This window comes from Cicer arietinum, chromosome 1, assembly GCF_000331145.2.
Source record: "Cicer arietinum cultivar CDC Frontier isolate Library 1 chromosome 1, Cicar.CDCFrontier_v2.0, whole genome shotgun sequence".
NCBI classification, from domain to species: Eukaryota; Viridiplantae; Streptophyta; class Magnoliopsida; order Fabales; family Fabaceae; genus Cicer; species Cicer arietinum.
Genome location: NC_021160.2, coordinates 26079152 through 26087204, shown reverse-complemented (window position 1 = coordinate 26087204; position 8053 = coordinate 26079152). Strand labels below are relative to the sequence as shown.

At 36.6% G+C, this 8053-nt stretch overlaps 1 pseudogene; it reads right to left on the bottom strand.

Moving 5' to 3' along the window:
• LOC101501788 (serine carboxypeptidase-like 45) overlaps positions 1 to 8053 on the bottom strand; it is a 70168-nt pseudogene that overhangs the window by 1511 nt on the left and 60604 nt on the right.

Genomic DNA, 8053 nt, shown 5'->3' with positions numbered 1-8053 from the left:
CATCCGATGTTGGACCTTCATTTGACCGATAGGTAAAGAAATGGTTTCCACAAAACCATCAATCATCAGGTCCTTTACTGCAGCATGCCTGTCAACAGATTCTTCCCAACCTTCGTCAGCCGTATCAGCTTCAGAACTGTCGTCGATAGATTTTCCGTAAAAAGGCAATCCTGATAAGGTAGAAAAATCATCAAATGACATAGCAATCCTTTTACCTTTGACTTGAGCCTTAAAAACTTCTTCTGTCAACTTAAACGTAGAATAAAATTCTCTTATCAAACGTGGATAACTATCGAGTGTAGAAGATAGAAAGCTCTCAAGACCGTGAAATCGCAGATGATTCTGAAACGTAAAACCATCAGTATCAAAGTAGGAAAAATCCAGAGTCCTACCCTCATGGATTTTTCTCTTCATAAAGTCTGAAGGTATAGAAGGTTCTGCATCTTTTTCCTTGGATGCATGAACTTTCTTGGTAGGGGGTGAAGAAACAGGTTTCTTCTTCCTCTTTTGTGAAATTACCTTCATGGCATCAGCCATGAGTTTTTCCGTTGGGGGTTCCTTTCGCTTTTTAGGCTTCTCTTGAACCGGAGCGGGTGCCTTGCCTTTGTCTTTGGCAAGTATTTTATGTGTAGGTATGGGTACTCTTTTTGTTAGAGTGGGTGGTGGTGAAGGGGTTTCACTGGTTGAAGATGATGAAGGTGAAGGAGTGCGTGCCTGGGTTTGTTTTACTCGTGCCATATTCGTAGATTGAAGTAGATAGATTGTAGATTGAATGTAGATAGCAACAAAATAACAATAGCAGAGACAGAAGGATGAAGCAAACAGAGAAAATTAGTGAAAACTGGAGAAATGCAGTGCATAAATCGATTGAGAACTTTTTTATACTTTAACCCTTGTCAATCGATTGCCAAATCGATTGGGTTACCGTTACACCGAATCCTTAATCGATTTCGTAATTATGAAGTCCAACGGCTAGTTAAAAATTCGCAACGGTCATATTCCTAATCGATTCCCAAATCGATTTTCCGTTTTACTAAATCGATGTCCAAATCGATTGTTCCACATGTTAAAAAACTGAACACTGAATCAATCGATTTCCAAATCGATGCTCGGGATTTTTACACAATATTTTCCAAAAATCTGAACTCTGGGCTAACCAAATCGATTTCCAAATCGATTTTATAAACATTTTTCATCAAGTAATCGATTTCCAACTCGATTAATCTGGAAACCTTCACTGATAAATACCAAAATCACAAAAAAACTTATATCTCACTAGGATCAATGATCCCTAGTTTCCTCCTTATGTTCAAAAAACTTTCTTTTGGTAATGCTTTCGTGAAGATATCTGCTAGCTGTTCTGTAGTATTCACATATTCGAGTTTGATGACTCCATTCTGAAAATGATCTCTTATGAAGTGATGCCTTACCTCAATATGTTTTGTCCTTGAATGCATTACTGGGTTCTTTGTTATGCTGATAGCACTGGTGTTGTCACACATGATCGGCACTGTTCCCAAATCAACACCGAAGTCCATTAGGTGCTGTTTCATCCACAAGATTTGAGCACAACAGCTCCCAGCTGCTATGTATTCGGCTTCTGCAGTAGACAAAGCAATACTTGTTTGCTTCTTACTAAACCAGGACACTAGAGAATTACCAAGTAGATGACATGTACCTGAAGTGCTTTTTCTGTCAAGTTTACAACCAGCAAAATCTGAGTCTGAATACCCAACCAAAGTACATGTTGAACCTTTTGGATACCACAAACCAAGATTCTTAGTACCTACTAAGTATCTGAAAATTCTCTTTACTGCAGTGAGGTGAGATTCCTTCGGATTCGATTGATACCTTGCACACATACAAACGCTGAACATAATATCTGGTCGGCTTGCTGTAAGGTAGAGCAGAGATCCAATCATACCACGAAATCTAGTGACATCTACAGGCTTACCCTTCTCATCTCGGTCTAAGAAATTTCCTTGACTCATGGGTGTATCAATGGACTTAAGTTTATCAAAGTTAAATTTCTTTATCAAATCAGAACAATATTTGGATTGACTAATGAAAATGCCTTGCTTGGTTTGGTTAATTTGAAATCCCAAGAAATATGATAGTTCACCCATCATTGACATTTCAAATTTACCTTTCATCAAGTTTTCAAATTCTTTGCAAAGCTTGTCATTTGTTGATCCAAATATAATGTCATCAACATAAATTTGGACCAGCAAGATGTCATTTTCAATAGTTTTTGTAAAGAGTGTCTTATCAACATTTCCTCTAGAAAAATTTTGTTGAATGAGGAAAGTGCTGAGTTTCTCATACCAAGCTCTTGGAGCTTGTTTCAACCCATAGAGGGCCTTTGAGAGTTTATACACATGGTTAGGAAAATCTGGATTTTCAAAACCTGGTGTTTGGCTCACAAAAACTTCCTCTTGTAGGTCTCCATTAAGAAATGCACTCTTCACATCCATTTGATATAGATTGAAGTCCATGATACATGCATAGGCCAACAAAATCCTTATGGCTTCTAGTCTAGCTACAGGGGCATAGGTCTCATCAAAGTCTATTCCCTCCTCTTGACTATAACCCTTTGCAACTAATCTGGCTTTATTCCTAGTTATCACACCATTCTCATCTAACTTATTTCTGAACACCCACCTAGTTCCTATAACATGCTTACCCTCTGGCCTAGGTACCAAGTTCCACACCTTGTTTCTCTCAAACTGGTTTAACTCCTCTTGCATAGCAAGTATCCACTCACTATCTAAAAGGGCTTCCTTAATGTTCTTAGGTTCAATCTGAGACACAAAGGCTGTGAGGTTACAGAACTCTCTAAGGTTTCCTCTAGTTGACACACCTCTAGAGATGTCACCTATGATGTTGTCTAAGGGGTGGTTTCTATTGAATCTCCATTCCTTAGGTAACTCACTGGTTTCTATAGGTTCTATAGGGTCTGCACTAGTTGGAGGATCAGCTATAGGTTGTTCTAGGGGTTCAGATTCTACAACATCATCCAAAATATCATTAACCTTAGAAGGAGTTTTGTTCAAGTTTTCTGTAAAAGATTCATCAAACTTTACATGAACTGACTCTTCTATGGTTTTTGTTCTTTTGTTGTAGATTCTATAGGCCTTACTAGTTTGGGAATATCCTAGAAAGATACCTTCATCTGCCTTAGGGTCAAACTTTCCTAGGTGTTCTTTGCCATTGTTTAAAACAAAGCATTTACAACCAAAGATTCTAAAGTAGGACAGGTTTGGTTTTCTACCCTTGTAAAGCTCATAGGGTGTTTTCCTAAGCAGGGGCCTAATGAGAACTCTATTCACAACATGGGTGGCTGTACTAATTGCATCTGCCCAAAAGTACTTAGGTAGGTTGGAGTCCTTAAGCATGGTCCTAGCTAACTCTTCTAGGGATCTATTTTTCCTCTCCACTACCCCATTCTGCTGTGGTGTCCTAGGGGCAGAATATATGTGGTTGATTCCATTTGATTCACAATAATTTTGAAAAAGATCATTTTGGAATTCACCTCCATGATCACTTTTTATTGAAACAATTTTCAGATCATTCTCATTTTGTACTAAAGCAGCAAACTTTTTGAAAACAGAGAATGTATCACTTTTATGAGCTAAAAAGTAAGTCCATGTGAATCTAGAATAATCGTCAACCAGCACATATCCATACAGGTTTCCACCTAAACTCTTAACTTGGGCAGGTCCGAAAAGGTCCATGTGAACTAGTTGTAAAACTCTATTTGTTCTAACCAAGTCTATAGAGGGAAATGGAGTCTTAACCAGTTTACTTTTCTCACATGCATCACACAGTCTATCTTTAGAGAACTTCCTATTTGGTAGACCTAAGACTAACTGTTTGCTGACAAGTTTATTCAAATGATTTATATGTATGTGAGCAATTCTTTTATGCCAAAGCCATGTTTCATCTGAATTGGATAACAAGCAGCATATAGCACTTGGTACAGAATTGAAATCCAACATGTAAATGTTGTTAATTCTGTCACCAACTAGCTTTATGTGTTTGTCATCTTTATGCTCAATAATGCAAGATTGTGATGAAAAACTTACTTGAAAACCTTTATCACACAGCTGACTTATACTCAGCAAGTTGTGTTTCAATCCTTCAACGTATAACACATTTTTGATTACTGCAGTTGACTCATTGCCTATGTCACGAATTCCAATAATCTTTCCTCTGTTGTTGTCACCATATTTGACAAAGCCTCCTTCCTTTAATGTCAAGGACAGGAATTTGGATTTGTCACCTGTCATGTGCTTTGAGCATCCGCTATCTAAATACCATGAATGCTTAGTGGATGTCAAGCACACCTGCAACATACAATCAGAATTTTGTTTTAGGTCCCCAATTTAAATTGGGTCCTGGATGGTTAGTGTCAAACACAGATTTCTTTGCTATCCAAACTTGCTTCCATCCTCTATTGGCTAATTTTTTAAATTTGCAATTTGACACAAAATGTCCCTTTCTGCAACAGAAATGACATTTGCCATCAAAGGATGAATGTTTGTTTGGTTTAGTAAAGATGTCATACATACTCTTAGCAATAGCAGATTTTTGACCATGTTTGACATTTCTGGTTTGCATATAACCAATACCATATCTGTTTTTATTTCTTTTAACATGCATATTTGGTGTATATCCTAAACCAGATTTTTCATGAACATGTCTTTGATTGCTAAGTATGACATTCAGTTTATCTTTACTATCAGCAAACTTCAATAAATCAGATTTTAATGATGCAACATTATTCTCAAGTTCAATGCATTTTGCAGATTTGTCATGTGAATCCTTTTTCAGTTGTTCACATAAATTTTCAATTTCTTTATAGTCATTTTTCATTTGTTCAAGCATTTTCTTTGTGCTTAACAACTGTTTTATGCAATTCACATAATCATCATGCAATTCATTGAAAGCTTCTTGTAGCTCATCATACGTTGGATTAGATTGTGAACTAACCTCATTTTCTGATTCTGAGTCGGTATTTGCCATGAGACACAAATTCGTTTCTTCTTCATCCGAAGAGGCAGCTGATTCTTCGTTGTCGTTCCATGCAATATAAGCTTTTCTGGTTTTGGTGACTGGTTCCTTGCCTTTTGGTTTTGTAGCTCTATTTTTGTTCTGCAATTTGTAGCATTCTGACTTTATGTGACCAGTTTTACCACATTCATAGCATGTAATTGTCTTGTTGTCACTAGTCTTAGAGCTGGATGGCTTTCTGAATTTGTTGTCTTTCTTCTTCAGAAATTTCTTAAATTTCTTGACAAGCAACCCAATCTCAGGCTCTTCAGTCTCACTGCTTGATTCATCTGAGCAGCTTTCTGATTCAGTTTTCGATTGATGGGCTTGGACTTTCAAGGATAATCCTTTCTTTTTCCTGCTTTCTAGTTCTGGTTCGTCCAGCCGATGCAGTTCCATTTCATGTTCCCTTAGTTTCCCAAATAGTGTTGCTGTTGTCATCTTTGCTAGATCTTTATATTCAGCTATAGAAGTTATTTTGGGCTGCCATTCTCTGGTTAGACACCTCATAATCTTTCCGATCTGCTGTTCATTCTCCACCTGTTTTCCCAGTGCATGAAGGTTGTTTATCACGTGTGTAAATCTCGTCTGTAGATCACTTATAGATTCATCTTTCTTCATGCTGAACAATTCGTATTCGTGCATAAGTGTATTTACGCGAGCTCTTTTCACATCTGTGGTTCCTTCATGTGTTTCTTGAAGAATGTCCCACATTTCCTTTGCTGATTTACAGTTTGATACCCTAAAGAATTCTTCTGCACACAAAGCAGATGTTATAATGTTCTTAGCTTTAGCATTATAACCTACCTTCTTTTTATCGTTCTAAGACCATTCGGCTCTGGGCTTGGGAATCATTGAGTCATTTGTTCCTGCAATCTTGGGAATGTATGGTCCATTTTCAACAGCGTCAAGGACGTCTATGCCACTGGCTTCCAGGAATATCAGCATCTTGTGCTTCCAATACATATAAGTTGTTCCATTGAATGCTGGAGGTCTTGCTAGTGATGCGCCTTCTCCCAGAAAATCAGTTGAGGCCATATTCCTTTTATGAGTTTCACCTCTCGAAAAGTTAGGCTCTGAGGCCAATTGTTGATTATTATGACCTCGAAATAATCAGAATATATCAGTCTTTAATCAAATTAAAGCAATACTACATAAACACCGGAATTATAATGCGACATACACGATTAGCAATTAAAAGTAAAAAGATAAAGGATAGAATGCACCAAGATTTATCCTGGTTCAGTTGTCAACGAGACAACCTACATCCAGTCCTGACAATCCAACTGGATTTCAGCTTTTTCTCCAATAGAAAGAATTGTGAATTGTTTACAGATTGTCCAGTTTCCTCGAAACCTATCTATCTCTCACAATCTCTTTCCTATTGCTCACCCCTTGATCCTTGTAGTCAATCAGCAGACTCACACAAAATCAAAGTACGGCTCCTTCTTGATGAGGCCTCTCACCCAAGAAGATCGCCACCAGTTTCTAGCTAGATTTCTATCAGTCGTTTTGTTTACAAAGTAATTATTTCAAACAGAATAAAAGAAGTCTTCAATCTTGAACAATGTGTCTTCTCACGAATCTGGTTATTCAATGATGGATTATGAGAACATTGTCTTTTCTCTCAAGAATACTTTTTCAGCTCTCTCAATGATTATGGATAATCTTTTTGGCTTTGATCTGAAAAAGCAATATCAGAATGTTAACAATGTGTTGTATTGTGTTAATGAGAGTTTATGAGTGTTTGTCACTTTTCATGAATTGTTAATGAGAGTTTGATTGAAAACAGTTTATATAGTTTCTGAAAAACACCTAATAAATCGATTTGCCAATCGATTCATTAAAGTTATAAAATAGGTCTAATCGATTTGCCAATTGATTATCGCGGGTCTTGTTTTTCTTGAATCTTGAAACTACATAAGCCGATCGATTTGTCAATCGATTCTTTAAAAAAACTCTTTTCAGTGAATTATGTTAAGACTTATATGCATCGATTTCGTAATCGATTGCAGGTGTTTTGTTCAAAGTAAAAATCACACCAATCGATTACTTAATCGATTTACTAAGTCTCATAATCGATTTACAAATACTCAGAATCGATTTGGCTACAAGCTCAAATTCACTGTGATTTCAAAAAGGTTCTTTCAATCGATTTTCCAATCGATTGTGTTCAAGAGAGTGACTTAGCTATTTTGATGTTAATCGAAGTGCCAATCGATTTGTTTGTATTTGCCTGAAAATTTCTTACCTGATATTTAGTTCAATCGATTTCCCAATCGATTGCAACCAATCTTAACATGATTGAAATTATCACAATAGATTGTCCAATCGATTGTGTTTGTCACAGGTGAAGTTATTTTTCAAATATTATCTAAGCAATCGATTTGCCAATCGATTACCCTAGAAATTGGATTCTCACTATGACTTGATCAATCAATTTCCCAGTCGATTGGTTTCAATCAGTTTTACTTTGTGATGTGTACAATCGATTAGCCTGAAAAACAGGTTGCCACTGACTTGTGCAATTTTCATTTCTATTTGTGCCAGTCGATTGCCTAATCGATTATACAATCACAAACAGTTATATTTCCTTACACCCTTGTTATGAAATCGATTTCCCAATCGATTTACTCAGTCAATAGTCAACTTTTGTTGATTTCTTGTGTTCCAAGAAACTTGTTTCAAGTGTGTAGGATTGGATTGTTGTTCCTGAAATCTTGCTCAATTAAAATGTTAGATTTATCATATGATGTATGAACATTGTATGTTTGTTAATTATGTCAAAATCAGGATTCAAAGGACTAAAGTCCAACACAAATAAGTTCATTTGTGTAATTGGATGAACATTTAGGTCATTTTCGTCCTCCCTAGGTTTATCCTTGTCCAATTAGGGTTTTTAACTAATCTTGTGCATCCTATAAGTTCATTTGTGTAGTTGGATGAACATTTAGGTGATTTTCGTCCTCCCTAGGCTTATTCTTGTCCAATTAGGGTTTTT